The sequence below is a fragment of the Haematobia irritans genome, chromosome 1, assembly GCF_050003625.1.
Source record: "Haematobia irritans isolate KBUSLIRL chromosome 1, ASM5000362v1, whole genome shotgun sequence".
Lineage (NCBI taxonomy): Eukaryota > Metazoa > Arthropoda > Insecta > Diptera > Muscidae > Haematobia > Haematobia irritans.
In genome coordinates this window covers 208895757-208921735 of record NC_134397.1, presented here as the reverse complement: position 1 = coordinate 208921735, position 25979 = coordinate 208895757, and the positions used below count along the sequence as shown (strand labels likewise).

Sequence of the window (25979 nt, the reverse complement as noted above, 5' to 3'; positions counted from 1 at the left end):
CAAGAGATGTTAATGATTCCTCTAAAACTCAAACAAAAATGGTTCTTATAAATCCAGAATCTGGTATAGTCCTCATAGGTGAAATCTTTAAATTTATCTTCGGGAAGTGTCCTCAAGTCCTCAGGCCCTCCTGAAATTTCAAAGGAAACCCTAATATTTGGTTCATGGTGGTGGGTATTTAAGATTCGGCCCGGCAGAACTTACTGCTGTATATACTTGTTATAATATTAAATTGAGCCGACGGGCTTTTTGGGCAGCAAATAAATGAATGACTTCTTCAGTCGGCACATTTATTCGGCGATGAACCGACATTAATGCCAATCCTTTGAGTCTACTCTCGCTAGTCGAATTTCTAAGATACGTCTTTAATCTCTTCATTGTTGAAAATGAACGTTCGGATGATCACGTAGTAACTGCAGGGATGGAAAATGCAGTTCTATAGTACTTTTTTCAAACCTTTTTCACCCCGGTCAGTACCATAGTACCCCCGCGAATGATTTAGTACCTTTTGTGTAGACATTTTTGAGTCGATATCAGATTTATGGTACAATAGCTTTGACAAAATATTTTAATATTTTGAGAAATTACAAATTACAAATATGGCAAAACAGACCATGTGGGAAAAAATCTATTTCGTAAAAGACATAGTCAAAAACAGGATTTTATTGAACTTCAAAAATGTTTTAGTCGAAAAACGAATGCGATTCTACATTATCGATTTTTTATTTCGGTAGAAAATGTTGTCAAAATTTTATTTCTATATAGAATTTTTGCAAAATTTTATTTTTATAGAAAATTTTGTCAAAATTTTATTTCAATTGAAAATTTTGTAAAAGATTTATTTCTATAGGAAATTTTTGCAAAATTTTATTTCCATAGAAAAAATTTTGCAAAAATTTTTTTTCTATAGAATTTTTTTTTCAAAATTTTATTTCTTTAGAAAATTTTTGCAAAATTTTATTTCCATTTGTTTTGTTTTGTTATTATTGGTTTTGTTCTTTAAGCATTGTTGGTTTGGTTTTGGTTTTGTTCTTTAAGTATTTCAGCTTAAAACCATACATTGACTAAACTACAAGAGTAGCTTAACCAACAGAGAAAAAGAATGTTTGTCAAATTTATTTGGGCAAAGCCCTATAGACTGCAAGATGGTTGGATGGACGCACGTTTCGGAATTACCACATTCCTCATCAGCATCCTCTACTTGCAGCAAAACTAGGAAAAGAGATATGTTTGTTTCGAGTTTATTTCGGCATAAGCCGGCTATCAACTAGTATTCTATGATTTGTGCAAGTTTTATAGGTAAGCGTTTTTCAAAATAAAACATCCAGCTTTTCTTCAACATCTTCGAAAAGATTTTTCTATGCAGCTAAAAATATATATTTATTTATATAAAAATATTCATTCATTTCGGGGGGGTTTGATCCCCCTCATCCCCCCCTGAATACGGCCTTGGCCCCCATATAAACGGACCCCCAAATTTGGCTTGCGATTGCTCTAAGAGAAGCAAATTGCATCCGATCCGGCTGAAATTTGGTACATGGTGTTAGTACACAGAAAAAAATTTCACGAAAATTTTTCCAATTAAAATTTTAATTGAGTTTGAAATAATATTCAATTAAAAATTTAATTGATTCAACAAATTTTTTAATTGAAACAAAAATCAATCACAAAAATTAATAGTATCAATTAATTTTTTAATTGGATCAATTAATTTTTTAATTGACCTTCAATTAATTTTTTAATTGATACTATCATTTCTGTGATTGAAGACATTTCAATTAAAAAATTAATTGGATCAATTAATTTCGTGATTGAACCAGAAAAAATTTTTTTTGTGTGTACATGATCTCTAACAACCATGAAAAAATTGGTCCATATCGGTCCACTTTTACGTATAGCCCCCATATAAACGGACCCCCAAATTTGGCCTGCGATTGCTCTAAGAGAAGCAAATTTCATCCGATCCGGCTGAAATTTGGTACATGGTGTTGGTATATGTTTTCTAATGACCATGCAAAAATTGGTCCACATAGGTCCATAATTATATATAGCCCCCACATAAACCGATCGCCCGATTTGGCATGCGGAGCTTCTAAGAGAAGAAAATTTCATCCGATCCGGCTGAAATTTGGAACATGGTGTTAGAATGTGGTCTCTAACGAACACGCAAGAATTTGTCCATATCGGTCCATAATTATATATAGCCCCCATATAAACCGTTCTCCAGATTTGATCTCCGGAGCCTCTTGGAGGAGCAAAATTCATCCGATCCGATTGAAATTTGCAACGTGGTGTTAGTATAAGTCCGCTAATAACCATGCCAAAATTGGTCCATATCGGTCTATAGTTATATATAGCCGAACCCCAATCACACAAAAATTGGTCCATATCGGTTCATAATCATGGTTGCCACTCGAGCCAAAAATAATCTACCAAAATTTTATTTTTTATAGAAAACATTGCCAAAATGTTATTTTTATAGAAAATTTTGTCAAAATGTTATTTCTATAGAAAATTTTGTCAAAATTTTATTTCTATAGAAATTTTTGACAAAATTTTATTTCTATAGAAAATTTTGACAAAATTTTATTTCTATAGATAATTTTGTCAAAATTTTATTTCTATAGAAAATTTTGTCAAAATTTTTCTTCTATAGAAAATGTTGTCAAAATTTATTTTGTCCAAATTTTATTTCTATAGAAACTTTAAACTTAATTATATACGTATTTAATCGTCCTTTTTTAGTTTAATATATACCACGTATGGACTATGTGGTATATATTACGGTGTTAGGAAGTTTTAAGTTTCTACGCAATCGATGGTGGAGGGTACATAAGCTTCGGCCTGGCCGAACTTACGGCCGTATATACTTGTTTTAAATTGATTTTTTAGAAAATGTCATTAAATTGGTTTGGATAATGAAATGATATAAAGAAAACTAATAAGATTAAATTGGAACTTTGAGAGAATATTTCATTGGAATTAAAATTTTTATACATAATTATATGTCAATATCATTTGTTGGATTTTAGTAAAGAACTTTTTTCAATTGTAGTAGATTATTTATTTATTTATTTATTTATTTATTAAACTTATAGTAAATATAAGAATAATAGAGTAAAATCTAGCATTAGCCACTTAGTAAATTATTAGTAAATAAATATAAGACATTTACTCGAAATGGCATTTTCTTAAAAACTTCTGAAATTTTATAGGGGCATTTCTGTATTTATAAAAGAAATTTGTTCTGCTCTTAATCACCCTGTTTCATAGTTACATTTTTGTAATGCATCAAAGCAAATATGGCAACTCGTTACTCGGAAAATACAAATTTATATCTATAGTGCAACGTACAAGTAGACTTAATATCTCCATTTGCTCCCCGAACCACTAACCCTTGTACACGAATCAAAACAAAAACAAACATGTTGAACAATAACAAAACCCTCTCTATACTGTAGTCAATGAAATAAGCTTTTCGTGGCGATTTGTTATTGCAGAGCCGAAAAGCTTTCAATGCCGAAGAAAACGAAGCGAACAAGTGTGTAGACAGGACAACAATTTTTAGTCTTGCACATAAAATGAAAGGAAGAACAACCAACAAAACGGAAACGGACCACGGGCATTAAAATCCGAAGTGAACCGAGCCGAATAAAGTTTTTTTTCTTAATTAAAATTGACCATAAAATGAAATAAAAAACGCACAAATAAATATCGAGAAAAAAATATAATACGCGAAGTGTTTTTTTCTAGGCATAACCTCAAAGATATACATGATAAAACCATCAAAGTGGGAGATAACAAAATAAGTGTTTATAAAATTCATTGAAAAGTGCATTGAATTGTTACCCCTTTAAAAAAAATGTTTGTAATTTCAGTGCAAAGCCGTGTGGCTGGGAAAAAAACGAATACATACAAACTTACAAATGCAACCGGAGGAGCAGCAGTGACAGTGGCAGCGCCACTCCGAGAATACAGACAAAACCCAATGCAACAACATCTCAATGGAGCCTTAGTTCCAAATAAAATGTAAAACGAAAATAGTAGAACAAAAAAAAAGAAACTCGTATACCATTTGAAAAACAAAAGTAAACGGAATGAAAGGCAATACGCAATAAGGACTCTCAATACCAAGACATGAATAAAACTACCAACTAATAAATAGTGAATAAAATTCTTCGAGTAACCCAACTTATATCTCATGGGTATGTGAGTGTCCTTTGGGACTCTATCTTAAAATTTTTGGCTTTCTTTTGTTTCTTCTAAAAGTAAAAGTTTTCTGTGTCGTTTGCATCATAACGGAGGCCATAACGAAAATCAGCATCCTTGCACAAATTCGGCGTAGTTGTCGTTGTTCATGTATGCGTATGAGTTGGAGGAGTAAATCAGGTATTTGGTCTCACAAGGATATGCTCACAACTCCATGCACACATTGCCATATGCATGAAGGAAACACTAACTCCTAACCTTTTCGCCACATCGCAATATCCTTGTATTTTATGACTTTGCCTTTGCATAAAGGATGTTGACATACGTTTTACTACAAATCCAAAATGAGATGACATTTTGAAGAGGAAAAGGCCCTAATTAATTAATTAATTATTAATAGTGTCAAAGGGATCACGAGTCATGTAGAAAATTGTGTTTTATAATTTTATTTGAGATTTATCTTAATTTTAATTTATCTTTAGCATCCAATGACCGAATGACCAAAAATAGTATGGAATAATAAATTACCATGGTTAGGCTTCTATACTGCAGGGTAATTTCTTTGCGATCATTTAAGACCTTATCTTTATTATCGTCATAGCGAGACCATTATCTTCTTTATACGAGCATAAAAATATTAAAAATAAATATAAAATAGAATTTAATAGCAAAGACAATAAATGGCGCTAATTTCGGGTGCCCTCTTCTACGGTTGCGAAATATAATAATTGAAATAACTGACGGCACACACACACACAGAGAAAACAGTTTGGTTGTGACAAATTAAATTTTTGCAATTTAAAAAAAGTCGCTTCTGTAACATATACCCGAAGCACATTCTGCTTCAAGCATATATATTTTCAGATTTGGTCCAAACAAAATATTGTTTGTATTGTTCAAATATATTATGTTTCACATTAGGCATACACTTGTAAAAAAAAACTTTAATGAACTTTTATTTGTGTATATATATTTTAAGGCGCCAATTGGTTACTTCCTTTATAAATACATATATGTTTATATATGTATTTCTAAATTAATATATGTTTGAATCCAAATATATTATATTTTCAAAAATTTTATATCCCAAACATAATATCTTCTAACATATTAACATATATGTCCCAAACCTGTTATGCTAGTTTATGAACAATATATGCTTGCATTTAAAAATGTTGTATTAAAAAATGTAAGTTCCAAACATATAATTTTTACACCCAAACATATGAAAACCAGTCTTTTTCGTCCGTATATAAGATTGGTGATATGTAATCCAACAAATTAAAGCTTTACACACTCAAAAAAGGTGAACCCTATATTTCACTAAATCCAATTTAATTCTATTTTACCCAGCACGTGGGTAAGCACTAGTGATTCATTCAGTAATACCGGTAATCAACTAATCAAAAATTGCCAATAAAATATACTTTTGTTTTCTAAAGTGGTATAGTACATAATTTATATTACAAAATCACATCATCGAATAGATCCATGTCGTGGAGCGTTGTATAGTATTTTGGATTACAAAGCAACAGGGGTGAGTTTGCACTTTTTAGGTATATTTATGGTATGTTTGGAGAGCTGGTATGCTTGCGAAGAAGTACTTATTTTTCGACTGCTGGTATGCTTGCACGGAAGTACATTCCTCCAATGTCATGCCCGTGTAAAAGTATTACTACTGATATATGTACGAGGAAGTTGTTACCAATTTGGCGCAGGCATACTTGTACTCATATCTGGTAATAGGTGTTTTTGCTGGGTAGTTCATGGAATTATTACGTTACAAGAAAGTTTCCATGACTTTAATAATTTTTTGCGTGCGTAAGTTAAATTAACTAAAACAAAGGATAAAATGATACACAAATGAGGCATAAAGATTAACTAAATTCGTGTCTCCCACAAAATAGTTCAGAAATTCTTAAAAAATTGTACATTTTACCAATAATGCGCCCATCTTGAACTTCATATGGCACTAAAGACATTTTTGCAATTTTGAACCCAATTTTTTCTTAAACCTACGAAATTTTCTTTAATGAGTGAAAAATAATACTAATGTCTAACAACATTTTCTTGAATTTGTCGAAAATTATTTACTTATTTTTGTGTAATCGGCGTGACATCTGGGTTTCTAATACAGTTTAGTTAAAATTTTCTAAAATTATTTTTGTTTTCTAAAATTAGGTAAAATTTTCTTTCCTGGTACATTCAATGTTTTTTCAGTGAATTTATTTAATTTTATCTTTAGTAATTTTATTGTTTGAAAGCAAAAATACATCTTAAATCTGATGAAATTTTAGAATCAGTTTGAAGTTTTTCGATTTGTGTCAACCTTAATCTTCTAAATGCTCCAGGTGCAAAAGTCCAACGTATCCACAGATTTTTTTTGGCCATTGAGTCCTCCTTGGTTGACGCGTGCTGAGTGCGATCGTGTGAAATATTATCGGAATGCCTATGGACTGTGGCCGAAATGTTTATCAGCCCATGTCCTAAAGACAGGGTTCTTATTCGTGGACCCCACGGTCGATGAATACGAACGAGGAGCGAACAATAATCACCATCGGCGGCGCTTGAGTTCTGGTGGCGAATCGATGGTGTAAATTTTCAGTAACCCCTTTCACAATCAGTTTAATGTAGAATAGCTTCTGCAAGCCATCGCGGTGCAATGGTTAGGTTAGGTTATGTGGCAGCCCGATGTATCAGGCTCACTTAGACTATTCAGTCCATTGTGATATCACTGTGGTGAACTTGATGTGCAATAATAGTAATGCTGGTGACATTTGTGGGTGTATCAATGCGTCCCTAAGTGGTTTCACCGTAATGTGAAACGCCGTTCGGGCTCGGATATAGAGAGAAAATTCCTTGTCATTGTCATTTAATGCTTTCCGATTGTAGTTCACCACATGGGGTAGTGCAATGGATATCGGGCTGCCACTATACCTAACCTAACTTAGAATGGATTCTTGGTAGACGCGTGCTGAGTGCGATAATGCGAAGTACTATTGGAATGCCTATGGCCTGCGGCCTAAATATCTGTCTGCATAGACATTAGGACACTTTCTCGATGATACGAGGGTTAAAAGTGGCAGCCCGATTAAATTTCAGGCTCACTTAGACTATTCAGTCCATTGTGATAAACAACTTTCGACATGTTTTAACTCAACAACGGTGCATCGATGAACTTAATGAAATTTTTGGCGATGAAGCACCGTCTAGGGCCAATGTTTATCGATGATATGATGAATTCAAACGAGTCCATAATTCACTCTAAGAGAAATTTCGTGAAGGTTGTCCGACGCCTAGAGGAATCAGTCTGAGACTAAACGTTTACTATATAAAAAATATTCTATAGAAAAAAAAATTTACAAAATATTCTATAGAAAAAAAATTTTGACAATATTCTCTATAGAAATAAAGTTTTGACAAAATTTTCTATAGAAATAAAATTTTGACAAAATTTTGTATAGAAATAATATTGTGATTAAATTTTGTATAGAAATAAAATGTTTATTACATTTTGTATAGAAATAAAGTTTTCACAAAATTGTCTATAGAAATAAAGTTGTGACAAAATTGTCTACGGAAATAAAATTTTGACAAAATTTTCTAAGAAATAACATTTTGGCAAAATTTTCTATAGAAATAAAATGTTGACAAAATTTTCTATAGAAATAAAATGTTGACAAAATTTTCTATAGAAATAAATTCTGACAAAATCTTCTATAGAAATAAAATTTTGACAAAATACAATTTGGCAAAATTTTCTATAGGAATAAAATTTATTTTATTTAAGATTTGTTCATTTTGATATATAAAACATTTTGTTATGCGAAAACTCGCAGAATTATACCAAAAATTGAAGTTTTTTTTACTGTTTGGCATTCCTCTTCAACTAAGAGGTACTTAAAAAATTTTCTATAAGAATAAAATTTTGACAAAATTTTCTATAGAAATAAATTTTGAAAAATTTTCTATAGAAATTAAATTTTGACATATTTTCTATAGAAATAAAATTTTGGCAAAATTTTCTATAGAAATAAAATTTTTACAAAATTTTATATAGAAATAAAATTGTGACTAAATTTTGTATAGAAATAAAATGTTGATTAAATTTTGTATAGAAATAAAGTTTTTACAAAATAGTCTATGGAAATAAAATTGTGACAACATTTTCTATGGAAATAAAATTTTGACAAAATTTTCTACGGAAATAAAATTTTGACAAAATTTTCTATAGAAATAACATTTTGACAAAATTTTCTATAGAAATAAATATTTGACAAAATATTCTATGGAAATAAAAATTTGACAAAATTTTCTATAGAAATAAAATTTTGACAAAATTTTCTATAGAAATAAAGTTTTGACAAAATTTTCTATAAGAATAAAATGTTGACAAAATTTTCTAAAGAAATAAAATTTTGGCAAAATTTTCTATAGAAATAAAATTTTGACAAAATTTTCTATAGAAATAAAATTTTGAGAAAATTTTCTATAGAAATAAAATTTTGACAAAATTTTCTATAGAAATAAAATTTTGACAAAATTTTCTATAGAAATAAAATTTTGACAAAATTTTCTATAGAAATAAATTTTTGAAAAAATTTTCTATAGAAATAAAATTTTGACAAAAATTCTATAGAAACAAAAATTAAAAAAATTTTCTATAGAAATAAAATTTTGACAAAATTCTCTATAGGAGTAAAGTTTTGACAACATTTTCTATAGAAATAAAATTTTGACAAAATATTCTATAGAAAAAATTTTTTGACAATATTCTCTATGGGAATAAAGTTTTGACAAAATTTTCTATAGAAATAACATTTTGACAAAATTTTCTATAGAAATAAAATTTTGACAAAATTTTCTATATATAGAAAATTTTGACAAAATTTTCTTTAGAAATAAAATTTTGACAAAATTTTCTATCAAATAAAATTTTGACAAAATTTTCTATTAAATAAAATTTTGACAAAATTTTCTATTAAATAAAATTTTGACAAAATTTTCTATAGGAATAAAATTTTGACAAAATTTTCTATAGAAATAAAATTTTTGACAAAATTTTCTATAGAAATAAAATTTTGACAAAATTTTCTATAGGAATAAAGTTTTGACAAAATTTTCTATAGAAATACAATGTTGACAAAATTTTCTATAGAAATAAAATTTTGACAAAATTTTCAATAGAAAATGGATTTCCAATCAAGACATCACATATTGTTTATTTTTTTCCACTATAACATTATTGTATTTTATGATCATACCTTCGGGGTGTGAGAAAGTGTATTGATGTCAATTTTTCTAAGACCTTAAAATGAGATGAAATTTGAAGAGGATACAAATTCTTAATAATTAATGGATTAATAATCGAATCATATGAAATAAAATCAAGTGAAAATTTATATTTTATAATTTTTCTCATGATTAATGATGAGGGTATATTGTCCATCTAACCAGCAGGAGTAATACTTAAGGAGCCTTGCAGTGAGAAGAAGTGTAAATGCGTTGACATTCACATGGAAAGACAAGATATAAAATAATAAATTACCATATTGGATATTTTTCGTGACAGTATCATTTCTTTCTCATAATCTAAGATAATGTCGTCAGAATTTCACTTAACTCAATTGTACGAAGTGTTGACAAGGCAATCGTTTTAACTTCAAGACAATGTAGAAGATGATTTTAAATTGAATTTTGCCATCGAAAAGTAAAAGAGAATAACAAAGTCGAATGTATTTGACCATGGTATGTAAGAAGCATACTACTGCAATGAATTCCATCTATTGAGATTTTTATACTTACAATCATGGGACAGATAATAAAATTATATGTCACTGCAAAAAATCTGTCGTCTGTCAGACGAGTGGTTTAGAGATGATAGCAATCTGACGTTTGTTGCAATACATATCATCCACTCTGTACCTGTACTTGTTACAAAATGTGCGACACAAGTTATTACCACTTTATCCAATTCGCATTGGCTACTAGAATAGAGAAATGTTTTGCCCCTTGGAATTTTCAATCTTGTAAACCAAATGTTATCCCAAAATCCTTTGAGTAGAAGACACATGTAAAGGAAACCTACGAACATAAGAGAGTATCATATCTTTAGGATATATTCTCTACCACCAGTACTCCAAGCAAAAGCACTCACATTTATTCCCTTATCATTCACTTTTTTTGCATTGCATACGAACTTTGATAGTGCAAACGATGGAGAACTAATTGCAAAAAAAATCTGTGCGTTATATTACAAAATCACCGTAGGTGGTATTCTCTTGCCATCAACCACTCACGGTTGTTCACGCATCCTTATTACACACAGAATCTCTGATGAAAACATGAGTATACAATTTGTTGGGGACTTCCATTTAGTGAAATATTAATTAAAAATGTGTCGCTTTTTTCTCGTTTTTTCGTTTAACAAGTTCAGCATGCAAAAAACAAACTCAAAATTCGCACATTTGTCCGTAATGACAAAAATGCTTGTGTATGAATACTGGAAACATAAGAGCTCTAAAACATAAAAAAAGAAAATCTAAAAGCATAACAAGACCACCATCAGTCCCTAATGTATCTTGTATCCAAGGTCATATATATGGTGCGTAATTTAAATTCATCAGAATAGAGCACTAAGATAGTGGGGAAGTTCTAGGCCCTTGAGGGACGGAGGATAGCCTGGTAGGCCGTTTGCCCCCAACACAACAATCAGGCACTATAATGCAGTATCAGCATCCATATAAAATACCAGCTAACACCAGTATTTTGTCATTAACGCCGAAGTCAAGAGCCACGAAAGTTTAAACCCCTGAGTAGAAAAGATGAAAACTTTCCGCCGTGTTGTAAATTATTAAAATGTTAGAAATAGAAGTCGGTATGGTATATACAAAGTACTATACTAAATGAACTTTCTTTTTTTCGTTTGCATTGCGTAGCTACAGAGCTGTATGATTCGCTTCTCTTGATATCCTTTTGAAAGGACATCATAATGATCCTTTAGAAACCTAAGGCTTATTTCTCATAAATAATGTGAATGGAAATGTAATGGAGGAGGCAAAAAGAAAATTCAACGAAAAATGCTTGAAGCATTCTCCTTCAGTAGTTTTGCTGCTGGTGGAAGTAGCAGTGTCAGCTGAAGAAAAGGCAAACTAATGCGTTGGTGTTTTTTTTTCACTGCGTTAGGACAGTGTTTTAAAATTAACATAAATAAATTTTAAACAAGGTTATGGACAGTTTTATACAAAACAAATATTGGAAAGAAATGCAATTGGCAGGTTTGACTATATTGCGATATATGCGATGTTTTACATTAGCACAAATGCAAGAACAAAAACACCACTAGTATATACTAATATTCGTTATTGGTGCTTAGTAGTATTAAACCAATCGGCATCGAAGCAATGCTCGGTTAACACAAAATGAGTATGGTCGCATACATACACTGAGTGCTATTGCACTTAACAACAACAACTAGGTTAGGTTAGGTGGCAGCCCGATGTATCAGGCTCACTTAGACTATTCAGTCCATTGTGATACCACATTGGTGAACTTCTCTTTTATCACTGAGTGCTGCCCGATTCCATGTTAAGCTCAATGACAAGGGACCTCCTTTTTATGGCCGAGTCCGAACGGCGTTCCACATTGCAGTGAAACCACTTAGAGAAGTTTTGAGACCCTCGGAAATGTCACCAGCATTACTGAGGTGGGATAATCCACCACTGAACAACTTTGGCTCCATAATTTTGACAAAATTTTCTATGGAAATAACCTCCTATAAATAACCTTCTATAGAAATAAAATTCTGAAAAAATTTTCTATAGAAATAGAATTTTGACAAAATTTTCTATAGAAATAAAATTTTAACAAAATTGTATATAGAAATATAATGTTGACAAAATTTTCTATAGAAATAAAATTTTGACAAAAATTTCTATAGAAATAAAATTTTGACAAAATTTTCTATAGAAATAAAATTTTAACAAAATTGTATATAGAAATATAATTTTGACAAAATTTTCTATAGAAATACAATTTTGACAAAAATTTCTATAGAAATAAAATTTTGACAAAATTTTCTATAGAAATAGAATTTTGACAAAACTTTCTATAGAAATAAAATTTTGACAAAATTGTCTATAGAAATATAATTTTGACAAAATTTTCTATAGAAATAAAATTTTGACAAAATTTTCTATAGAAATAAAATTTTAACAAAATTTTCTATAGAAATAAAATTTGAACTAAATTTTCTATAGAAATAAAATTTTGACAAAATTTTCTATAGAAATAAAATTTTGTTAAAAAAGATTAAACCGATTTCTCGAAAAATCCCCAAATTTATGGAAATTCCCCTCTAAATCCCTAAGTCCCCAACTTAGAAATTTCGTGCCCATTCACGAAAAAATTTGGGAGAAAATCCCCAATACTGGCAACACTGGTCTCCACATAAAAATTAAAAATTGCTATAGATTTTTTGCAAATTTTCTAAAGAAATAAAATTTTGACATAATTTTCTACAGAAATAAAATTTTTACAAAATTTTCTATAGAAATAAAATATTGACAAAATTTTCTATAGAAATGAAATTTTGACAAAATTTTCTATAGAAATAAAAATTTGTACAAAATTTTCAATAGAAAAAAATTTGACAAAATATAAAATTTCGAAAAAAATCTATAGAAATAAAATTTCGCAAAAATTTTCTATAGAAATGAAATTTCGACAAAATTTTCTATAGAAATAAAATTTTGACAAAATTTTCTATAGAATAAAACTTTTACAAAAATTTCTATAGAAATAAAATTTTGACAAAATTTTCTATAGAAATAAAATTTTGACAATATTTTCTATAGAAATAAAATTTTGAAAACATTTTCTATAGAAATACAATTTTGACAAAATTTACTACGTAGAAATAAAATTGTAACAAAATTTTCTAGAGAAATAAAATTCTGACAAAATTTTCTATAGAAATAGAATTTTGACAAAATTTTCTATAGTAATAAAATGTTGACAAAATTTTCTATAGAAATAAAATGTTGACAACATTTTCTATAGAAATAAAATTTGGCATAATTTTACACAAAAAAAAATTAAATAATTTTCTATAGAAAGAAAATTTTAACAAAATTTTCTATATAGAAATAAAATTTTGACAAAATTTTCTATAGAAATAAAATGTTGACAAAATTTTTTTATAGAAATAAAATTTTGACATAATTTTCTATAGAAATAAAATTTTGACAAAATTTTCTATAGAAATAAAATGTTGACAAAATTTTCTATAGAAAAAGAATTTTGACATAATTTTCTATAGCAACAGAATTTTGACAAACATTTCTATAGAAATAAAATTTTGACAAAATTGTATATAGAAATATAATTTGGACAAAATTGTATATAGAAATATAATTTTGACAAAATTTCCTATAGAAATAAAATTTTGTTAAAAATGATTAAACAGATTTCTCGAAAAAATCCCCAAATTTATGGAAATTCCCCACTAAATCCCCAAGTCCGCAACTTAGAAATTTCGTGCCCATTTTCGAAAAAATTTGGGAGAAAATCCCCAATACTGGCAACACTGGTCTCCACATAAATATGATCCAGGGAGGTACTGCGGAGGCACCTTTTTGCAGTTTTAATGGCGGCATTCTGACATGTCTGTATACTATTCCACTGTGTAACACTTGTCTGAGTTTGACTACCTATAAGGCCAATTGCTTTATAGGTTCAAGGGTTCCCGGTCCGCAATTCAAGTGTTGCCGGAAAGTTAACTTGCTTCTATAGCGGAGCATATCACAAATTGCTGTGGCTGGGGCAAACGACTTAAAAAGGCTGTCGAATGTTATCTCGAGAATCTTGGGGGAGTTTGTTGTGGGAATTTTTACGTCATCGACTCTAACATTCAACAGCCTGCTTACTTTTGCTGTGCTTATAGCGAATAGTGTTTCTGAGGATTTGGTAGTGGATATGCTCAAATTTCTAGCAATGAAATAACTGGTAGCAAGGTAGATGTTAAACCGATCTCAAACGTCATTAACAAGGGATGTTTGTACAGTCGTCCGCATATGAATAGCTTGAATAGTGACGGAGATATTATCCCAGCAAAAGAAGCTTCGCCCAAAAAGTGTTGAAAATGTTTGTTTTTTTGGGATCCGGAAGTGGTGCAAAATTGGCGCAGATGCGATGAATTTAACGTGGGCTTGACATAGGACGAATGTCCACCATTTCAACAGCAGTTGCACTGAATTTGCATCACTTCTTAATATGTGGTCCGAATTCAGTGTTTTGGATAGGAATTAAGAAATTTTGTGATATTTTGACAAATGGTTTTTAAATTTTTTTATGATTTTTAATGCATTAAAACGCTTCTCTGGAACGTTTGACACGTAATATTTTCAAAAATTCGCTATTTTTCTAGAAAGGATTTAGCATTTTTTTCGGCAAAATTAAAATAATTTGACCAATTTTATTAATTCTTGATTATTTTTAACCTATTTGAAACAAAAAAATTTTACATTTTTAATAAAAATATGAAAAAGGCGAGTTATAAAACATTGACTCAAATTAATTTCCTGTGCAGTTAAAATAAAGAACATCGTTGGGAGAACATTTTTGGAAGTGTTTTCGAAGTTGTGTAATGTAAAACTATTGTTGTGCTATGAACTTTACGGAACCCATGCTAATTGTTTGCAGCTGTAAAATTTTCCATAAGGCTGATCAGGATTAGTGTCACATGGCTATTGGCTAGAGAAGTGAGATCAGTCTGTACGATTCACTCTTGTTCCAGCCTTTGCCTGGCTTCTGTAGTGGAATCACCCTACGCTTTGTTCTAAAAATCAGGTATAATGTGCGATTTCAAGTACAAACTTAGAAGTCTGGTCGAATACTAGGTTAGGTTAGGTTAGATGGCAGCCCGATGTATCAGGCTCACTTAGACTATTCAGTCCATTGTGATACCACATTGGTGAACTTGTCTCTTATCACTGAGTGCTGCCCAATTCCATGCTAAGCTCAATGACAAGGACCTCTTTGTTATAGCCGAGTCCGAACGGCTTCCACATTGCAGTGAAACCACTTAGAGAAGCTTTGAAAACCCTCAGAAATGTCACCAGCACTACTGAGGTGGGATAATCCACCGTTGAAAAACTTTTTTGGTGTTCGGTCGAAGCAGGAATCGAACCCACGACCTTGTGTATGCAAGGCGGGAATGCTAACCATTGCACCACGGTGCTGGTCGAATACTAAACTCCCAGCATTCTCAGGTTCTTAAATATTAGCATAGAAATTATGTCGAGGTCCAGCGCCTTGGATGGTATGCTGTACATAGTGATATTCGTGTGCAACATCGAAATTGCTTGGTTCCTTGGAGGTAGTTACAAAAGAATTCTGGTGTATTTTATACATACGCTCCCTACGGGAAATAGTTCAAACCCAGGACCGACACAGGACTAATCCCTGGTTTATATGGAGCAGACACAGTTCTTGTCAAAACGTATGGAAGGGACGGACTAACATGTGTTTATTATTGACGGGGTAAATTTACACTTTAGGACTCATTCTTTGGACTCATTCCAAAGGACCGAATCTCATGTGCAGATTTAATAAAATTTTAATATCAAAAGAGTATGGAAATCAATAAAATTTTATAAAAATTTAAAGATTCCGAGAAACTGGAATAACAGTAGCAGTCGTATCAAAGGTCCGTCTGTGGTAATTTGCACCAATTTGCAATAGGGTTAAAAGAGAGTTTTCTTTTATGAGGAACGAATTAAACACAGAAAACCAGAAATTTCGTTTCGTAGGAAAGTATTTTTTTTGCTTGCGTGTTGGTCTTAAATAGATTGTCATGTTTCAACCACTGTTCCCTCATGTGACATTTATAACAAATTTTTTTCTTGTCATCGTAAATTGTTATAACGTCTTTGGTGAAATAAAATCTTTGTAGTTGTTTCGAAACCCCACAGAAGCAAATACAACCGAAGATGCGAAATATAAAAGAAGAGAAATTCTTTCGTCCATTTAGTATGTGTGGGTCTATTTGAATGACCTTCTGCAAGCTGTTTATTTTCCTACGACGATGATGAAGATGATTATATTTGCAAACTTTTTTTTCCCCCACAGCCAAAACATTCAACATTTGATGACCAATGCCACTCAAACAACAAACCACTCTGAAAGAGTCGCCAATTATTATTACCACCACCGACATTGTTGCAACGATGGAGAACAACTTTATCCAAAGGGGGCAATCAAAGTTTTCGTTATTTAAAAAAAAAAAAATTATGGAACAAAAAGAATCTGCAATTTAGTTTCATCTATCCATTCCCATATGTCATTCATCATCTAGGGTCAATGTTATAAAAGAAATGTGATATTAGTGAAAGATTTTATGTAGATGAATATACAAAATTGATTTATAATCACCAATTTCATATACATAGAATAAATACGAAAGTGCAATTGGTAATTGGAGTAATATTTCAAACTTATGATGTGATTGTATGGCAGGTGACCCTCTATGTATGTTCCCTACGGGAAATGGATCAACTCCAGGACCGGTACAGGACTAGTCTCTGGTATGTATGGACTAGTCCCAGTTCTGTTCCAAATGTATGGAAGAGAGGTATGGAAGGGAACGGTCACGACTCAATCGAAAGGGCATGTTCTGGGGCAACTTAGTACACGAAAAAAATTCTTTCCTCCCAAACGAAATTTTAGACAAATAAATATCGATTCCCATTTGATTCACGCTGTAAGAAAGTTTGGAATAAAAGTGATAAACGTTGATGAAAAAGATTAACTCTATTGTTTTTAATACCCTCCACCATAGGAAGGGGGTATATTAACTTTGTCATTCCGTTTGTAACACATCGAAATATTGGTCACCCTATCTTCCGAACGAAACAAGCTATCGACTTGAAACTTGGCACAATTAGTTTTTATTGATGTAGGTCGGGTGGTATTGCAAATGGGCCATATCGGTTTACTTCTACGTATAGCCCCCATATAAACGGACCCTCAGATCTGGTATATGGTCTCTAACAACCATGCAAAAATTGGTCCCCATCGGTCCATAATTATATATAGCCCTCATATAAACCGATACCCAGATTTGGCTTGCGGAGCCTCTAAGAGAAGCATATTTCATCCAATCTGGCTGAAATTTGGTACATGGTGTAGGTATATGATCTCTAACAACCATGCAAAAATTGGTCCATATCGGACCATAATTATATATAGCCCCCATATAAACCCATCCCCAGATTTTACCTCTGGATTCCCTTGGAGGAGCAATATTTATCCGATCCGGTTGAAATTTGGTACGTGGTGTTAAATATGCAAAAGTTGGTCCATAATTATATATAGCCCCCATATAAACCGATCCCCAAATTTGACTTATGGAACCTCTTGGAGGAGCAAAATTCATCCGATTCGGTTGAAATTTGGTACATTGCGCTAATATATGGCCGCTAACAACCATGCCAATATTGATCCATATCGGGCTATAGTTATATATAGACGATCCGCAATCACTCAAAAATTGGTCCATATCGGTTCATAATCATTGTTGCCACTCGAGAAATTTTTGTCAAAATTTTATTACTATAGAAAATTTTGTCAAAATTTAATTCTATAGAAAATTTTGTCAAAATTTTATTTCTACCGAAAATGTTGTCAAAATTCAATTTCTATAGAAAATTTTGTCAATATTTTATTTCTATAGAAAACTTTGTCAAATTTTTATTTCTATAAGAAATTTTGTCATAATTTTATTTCTATAGGAAATTTTGTCATACTTTTATTTCTATAGAAAATTTTGTCAAAATTTTACTTCTATAGAAAATTTTGTATAAATTTTATTTCTATATAAAATTTTGTCAAACTGAATTATATTCATATTTAATCGGCCTTTTTTAGTTTAATATATACCATGTATGGACTAATTTACAATTTGGAAGACGGTTTTACGAAGTTTTAAGATACCTTGCCATCGGCAAGTGTTACCGCAACCCAAGTAATTCGATTGTGGATGATAGTCTTTAGTATAAGTTACTACGCAATCCATGGTGGAGGGTACATAAGATTCGGGCTGGCCGAACTTATGGTCGTAAATACATCTGTTTTTTTATTTTCTGTAAAACAAACAATGTAGAAGAAATTATTCGTTTTTATAAATTTTTAAATTTTTCCTTTCGCCTGGACGGAAAATCGAACCACGGACCATACACTTTGTAAGCCAATACTGAGCTACGTATCTGTTATTACCATCAACAGACAATTATCGCTATAGCAATCAATATATTTAAGCAGTTATATTTACAAAGCATAGTTTTCGGCTCTAACGAGCCGATGTAAAGGACATTTATTTAAGAGAAACATAGCTCTATTTGGCCACTTTCCTAAAAATACAGCTTTTGGAAACGGATATAATTTAATTGTACATATATTCCACAAATTTTCTCAAGATTTTTAAAATATGTTCGGCATTACATACTAGCTTATTAATGTTTTGCTATGAAACTTGAAAATGTGTCTGATTAAAGGCTTAAAGTCATAAAAGAACAGTGCTTGATATAAACAAAATGGACTGTGATTTTAGAACAAAAAAATGTGTTTTTTTTTATAGCAAAGATACAAATTTTGTTAATTTTTTTTTTGTCATAAAGTCTAAAATGTTGGAAAAAATTTCAAAATAGCAATTAAAACTGTGATTGATACTCTCAGTTTCGTGATTGAAGACATTTCAATTAAAAAATTAATTGAATCAATTAATTTCGTGATAGAATCAGAAAAACATTTTTGTGTGTAGAGATTTAGTGATAGTTGTAAGATATCAATAAATTATATAAAAAATTTCAATACCAGTCCCGTGATCGGTCCGTTAGTGACAATTCGCCCTATGGGAATTTGGTTCTAATAGGTTTAAATACAATGAAAAACATCGAGTGGCCAAAGATTTCTTGTCCTTAAAATATGATGGCGAATTTTACTTAGCACAGAAGACGCATTTCTCTTACACTAAAATGTTTTCCTTGTCCAAAAGTCGGTAAACTTGTCAATGAAGTTGTTTTGTCTTTCTATTAAGTAAATGGATACCTTTACATGAAAGAACATTTTGTTAGGGTAAGGTCAACTTGACTTCAAAAGTTGTTAACCCTTTCACTACCGAAATAAACCCTATGTTAAAAGCTTTAATTTTTCTTCTGTTTTTACTTGTACTACCAGCATGTAGAACAAAAATTGTCATTTTGAGAACCTACCTCAACTACTTCAAAAGCTATATGACCTTGTTCTCAAAACTTGATTCTAGAATTGCGACCAAATGGTCTTACGAAAATGAGCGCTTTTTAGCCTACAATATCTTGCAAAATGTGAGAAAAAATACAAAAAAGAACCCGAAAGAGTATCAGCTATAGTTTTTGTATAAATGTCCATTTACTAAAAACATACAGTAGAAAAATTGCCTAAAATTTTCGTATTTTTCGTTTATTGTTAAAGAAGTTTATAAAAATGTATTTTAGTGCTCACCAATATGGAAAATATGTATAGCTTATTTAGATTAAAGCCTCCACTTTAAAATAACATTGAGAAATAAATCGAAACTAAGTGGGAAAATAGAATTTGGTGTCTTTGGAGTAATTTTCAAAATTAATGATATCGTTTTAAAATTTATTGATTTTTTGTTTCTTATTAAAAAAATGGAGATATTTATTAAAAGACGTTTTTATTCAAACCCTAGCATAATTTCTACTTAAAGTCGAGTCTGAACTTGGAAATTTACGTTGTCATTAACAAGTTTTTAAAGGACATTGACAGTAAATGAAGAAAAAATTAGAATAAAAGAATAAATTCCTAGTACGAAAACCTCACATTTAAAATATAATTGTGTCAAAAAGGTATCCCTACTTCAATTATCCGCTTCATTGGCTCGGAATCAATACCGAAATCTTTGGGGTAAAGACAAAACCTTTGCAAAAGGACAAACTTTTTTCAGTGTAGATATCGTCTTTTTTTTTGCCTTTTTAATAACCGTTCACATAGAATGAGGTTAACGAATTTCGTCATACAGTTTGTAAGACAGTGAAGTAGTCGTCTGATATCTCATAAAATTGATTATCACATTGAGTAGTGCTATATCCGTCCGCACGTGGAAATTACGCTCATAATTATATACTGTCCCCTTTAAACCAATCTCATGTTTTTAATATTTGAAAATTGTGAACTAATAAATCTTTTAGGATATTTTATGATTCTTTCATTTCATTCATTCATTCATTTCAAAAAGCAAAGCAAAAAATCCAATTAACATATCGCCTTGTCCAGCATATCACTATTTGTTTCACCTTTTTTGCTATTTTAGTCTTCTAAGAAAACATGCTGACCACATTGTTAAATACAAATCACAATTGGACACTTGAAATAGAAACAAATTTGCATGTCCCCATTTCATGCCTTAGAGGGGGTAAGGTTGAAATGAAATTTTCCTTTTGCTAAGTATGCCTCAAATGTGGGCACGCTTCAAAAGAGGAAAATTTCATTGGGTGGTGAAAAATTTCGGAAAAAAATAAAGGAAATTAACTACAAACAAATATTTTTTTTGCAATAACGTAAATAAGTTAAATTTATCGTTAGTAGTACGGACTTTTCTTCAGTGTAACTAGATCCCCTAATTTGTTCACGGGTTTGTAATTTTTTTAATACAACTTCCATATTATTTAACTGGACATTTATGCCAAATCTCCTGACTAGACATTGATCTGCACACTTTGCACTTTCGATATCCATTTTACCCAGATCAATATCCATCATAACATATTAAATGCTTTCCATACCATTTTATGTAGTTTTTCAATTTCAATTGAGTGCAATGTCACCATTTTCTTAGATATTGTTAAAACCAAAAAGGACAAGAATAAAATCTAATTTATCCAACAGTTTTCTGAAAACTTGCTGACACAAAGGTTGCTGCAACATTAATAGGAATAAGATTTTATATGGGGACATCGTTTAAGTTTAAGTTTTATGATGGTTTCAATCTCTTGTCTAAATTGGAAAATTAATGAGGGATTAGGTTTTGCTATATTTACAAAAAAAAAAAAAACAAATTATATGCGACCGTAATTTTGGCAAGGCTGAATCTTATGGTAGTTCTACTAAAGACTGTCATCCACAATCGAATTACTTGGGTTGTGGTAATACTTGCTGATGACAATATATCTTAAAACATTTTTGTCTTCTAACTGGAAAACTAGTCCGTATGGAGTCTATGTTAGAGAAAATAAGGCAGTTTCAAAGAGAAAACAAGTATATACGGCCGTAAGTTCGGCCAGACCGAATCTCACGTACCCTCCATCATGGATTGCGTAGTAACTTCTATTAAAGACTGTCATCCACAATCGAATTACTTGGGTTGCGGTAACACTAGCCGATGGCAAGGTATCTTAAAACTTCCCAAAACCGCCTTCAAAATTGTAAGTTAGTCGATACGTGGTATATATTAAACTGAAAAAAAGGCCGATTAAATACGTATATAATTCAGTTTGACAACATTTTAAAATTTTAACAAAATTTTCTACAGAAATAAAATTTTGACAAAATTTTCTACAGAAATAAAATTTTGACAAAATTTTCTATAGAAATAAAATTTTGACAAAATTTTCTATAAAAATTAAAAATTTTGACAACATTTTTTTATAGAAATATCATTTTGACAAAATTTTCTACAGAAATAAAATTTTGACAAAATTTTCTACAGAAATAAAATTTTGACAAAATTTTCTATAGAAATAAAATTTTGACAAAATTTTCTATAGAAATTACAAATTTTGACAACATTTTTTTTATAGAAATATCATTTTGACAAAATTTTCTACAGACATAAAATTTTGACAAAATTTTCTATAGAAATGAAATTTTGACAAAATTTTCTATAGAAATAAAATTTTGACAAAATTTTCTATAGAAATTAAAAATTTTGACAACATTTTTTTATAGAAATATCATTTTGACAAAAATTTCTATAGAAATAAAATTTTGACAAAATTTTCTATAGAAATGAAATTTTGACAAAATGTTCTATAGAAATAAAATTTTGACAACATTTTATATAGAAATAAAATTTTGACAAAATTTTCGATCGAAATAAAATTTTGACAAAAATTTCTATAGAAATAAAATTTTGACAAAATTTTCTATAGAAATAAATTTTGACAAAATTTTCTATAGAAATGTTATTTGACAAATTTTTCTACAGAAATAAAATTTTTACAAAATTTTCTATAGAAATATTTGTTTGGTAGATTTCTGGTAAGTGGCAACCGTGGTTACCACACATTGTTAAAAATCAAGCCTTGCCGGCTTTTAATTTCCTCCCACCAAAATGTAAAAATTATTAAAAATTGTGTTGAGTGAAAAAGTCTCTACATTGTGCTCTTACGTCCCTACAAGACGCTAAATAATAGAAAAAACCTACTTGTAGGGGATTCCCCCACTTCTGGCAACACTGCTTTTAATGGTCCTCAAATGCCTGTAGATTTCCAATTTCAGACAAATTGGGTAAAAACTACAAATTGTAGAAGGCCAAGAAGTTAAATCGGGAGATCGGTCTATATGGGGCCTATACCAAAGCATGGACCGATACTCACCATTTTTGGCACACCTCTTTGTGGTCCTAAAATACCTCTAGATTTCCAATTTCAGGCAAATTGGATAAAAACTACGGTTTTTATAGCCTCCATCATAGGATGGGGGTATATTAACTTTGTCATTCCGTTTGTAACACATCGAAATATTGCTCTGAGACCCCATAAAGTATATATATTCTGGGTCGTGGTGAAATTCTGAGTCGATCTAAGCATGTCCGTCCGTCCGTCTGTTGAAATCACGCTAACTTCCGAACGAAACAAGCTATCGACTTGAAACTTGGCACAAGTAGTTGTTATCGATGTAGGTCGGATGGTATTGAAAATGGGCCATATCGGTCCACTTTTACGTATAGCCCCCATATAAAGGGACCCTCAGATTTGGCTTGTGGAGCCTCTAACAGAAGCATATTTCATCCGATCCGGCTGAAATTTGGTATATGGTGTTGGTATATGGTCTCTAACAACCGTGCAAAAATTGGTCCACATCGGTTCATAATTATATATAGCCCCCATATAAACCGATCCCCAGATTTGGCTTGTGGAGCCTCTAAGAGAAGCATATTTCATCCGATCCAGCTGAAATTTGGTACATGGTGTTGGTATATGGTCTCTAACAATCATGCAAAAATTGGTCCATATCGGTTCATAATTATATATAGCCCCCATATAAACCGATCCCCACATTTGGCTTGCGGAGCCTCAAAGAGAAGCAAATTTCATCCGATCCGGCTGAAATTTGGTACATGATGTTGGTATATGGTCTCTAACAACCATGCAAAAATTGGTCCACATTATATATAGAATTATATATAGACCCCATATAAACCGATCTCCAGATTTGGCTTGCGAAGCCTCAAAGAGAAGCAAATTTCATCCGATCCGGCTGAAATTTGGTACATGGTATTGGTATATGGTCTCTAACAACCGTACAAAAATTGGTCCACATCGGTCCATAATTATATATAGCGCCCATATAAACCATTCCCAAGATTTGGGTTGCGGAGCCTCAAAGAGAAGCAAATTTCATCCGATCCGCCTGAAATTTGGTACATGATATTGGTATATGGTCTCTAACAACCATGCAAAAATTGGTCCACATCGGTTCATAATTATATATAGCCCCCATATAAACCGATCCCCAGATTTGGATTGCGAAGTCTCCAAGAGAAGCAAATTTCATCCAATCCGGTTGTAATTTGGAACATGGTGTTAGTATATGATATTTAACAACCGTGGCAGAATTGGTCCATATCGGTCCATAATTATATATAGCCCCCATATAAAACGTTCTCCAGATTTGACCTCCGGAGCCTCTTGGAGGAGCAAAATTCATCCGATCCGGTTCAAATTAGGAACGTGGTGTTAGTATATGGTCGCTAACAACCATACCAAAATTGGTCCTATCACACAAAAATTGGTCCATATCGGTTCATAATCATGGTTGCCACTAGAGCCAAAAATAATCTACCAAAATTTTATTTCTATAGAAAATTTTGTCAAAATTTTATTTCTAGAGAAAATTTTGTTAAAATTTTATTCGGTTCATAATAAAATTTTCATCATTGTCAAAATTTTATTTCTATAGAAAATTTTGCAAAATTGTATTTCTATAGAAGATTTTGTTCAAATTTTATTCGGTTCATAATCATGGTTGCCACTCGAGCCAAAAATAATCTACCAAGATTTTATTTCTATAGAAAATTTTGTCAAAAGTTTATTTCTATAGAAAATTTTGTTAAAATTTTATTTCTGTAGAAATTTTTGTCAAAATTTTCTTTCTATAGAAAATTTTGTCAAAATTTTTATTTCTATAGAAAATTTTGTGAAAATTTTATTTCTATAGAAAATTTTGTCAAAATTTTATGTCTACTTTGTCAAACTGAATTATATACGTATTGGATCGATGTTTTTTTTTTTGATTTGATATATACTTAAGTAATTCGATTCTGGATGGCAGTGTTTAGAAGAAGTTTCTACGCAATCCATGATGGAGGGTACATAAGCTTCGGCCTGGCCGAACTTACGGCCGTATATACTTGTTTTTTTTTTTTTGATTTGATATATACCACGTATGGACTTACATACAATTTAGAAGATGGTGTTAGGAGGTTTTAAGATACCTTGCCATCGGCAAGCGTTATCGCAACTTAAGTAATTCGATTCTGGATGGCAGTGTTTAGAAGAAGTTTCTACGCAATCCATGATGGAGGGTACATAAGCTTCGGCCTGGCCGAACTTACGGCCGTATATACTTGTTCATAAGCTCAAGACACCAAATCGGGAGGTCGGTTTATATGGGGACTATATCAAAGCTTGGACCGATATAGCCCATCTTCGAACTTGACCTGCCTGCAAACAAAAAACGAATCTGTGCCAAATCTCAGGACGATATCGCCATTATTGAAGGCTGTAGCGTGATTACAACAGACAAACGGACATGCATATATCGTCTTAGAATTTCTCCCTGATCAAAAATATATATACGTTATATAGTTGGAAATCGAAATTTCGATGTGTTACAAACGAAACGACAATTTTACTATACCCCCAACACCATTCTATGGTGGTGGGTATAAAAACGGACTGCCACTATACAGAAGCAAACCTCATATAAAATATTAGTTCACTTTTTACTTAAATGTCAATAGAAATATTCATCTTTTTTAACACTGAATAAAAATTGAATGCAATTGAAAAATAAAAATGAAATCTGTATCAATATATGCTCGAAATTGGTTTCCTACTGAAATACTAAAGCTATTTCAAGGGGCTTATAAATATGTATAGTCAAGTTTTCGAAATAATTGATGTGACATTATTGTACAAACAAAACATTTTTTGGTCGCAAAATTGATATAGATGAATTGAATACATTTCATGGGAAAATTGTCCAATGTGGGATGACTAAATACAATTTGTTGAGTACATATAAAAAAATTGAAATAAATTTAATTGGAAATATATGTAATTGTCACCCACACACAAATCCAATAAAGGTAAATCAAGTGGAAAAACCCGGTTCAAATAAGAGGTAACCTTCGAAATTTTAGTCATGTAGATATAAATTCCTTTCATTGGTATTAGATATATTATTCCTTTCTAACCTAAATCATCTTG

The 25979-nt window shown here is 31.0% G+C and overlaps 1 protein-coding gene across 1 annotated transcript in view; it reads left to right on the top strand.

Moving 5' to 3' along the window:
• The first annotated feature begins 3596 nt into the window (after nt 1-3596).
• Nucleotides 3597-25979, top strand: part of LOC142222516 (uncharacterized) — a 165129-nt gene continuing 142746 nt past the window's right edge. Inside the window, exon 1 of the mRNA XM_075292687.1 lies at nt 3597-4205. The gene's annotated coding sequence lies outside the window, so the exon portion shown is untranslated. The remainder of the gene's footprint in view (nt 4206-25979) is intronic.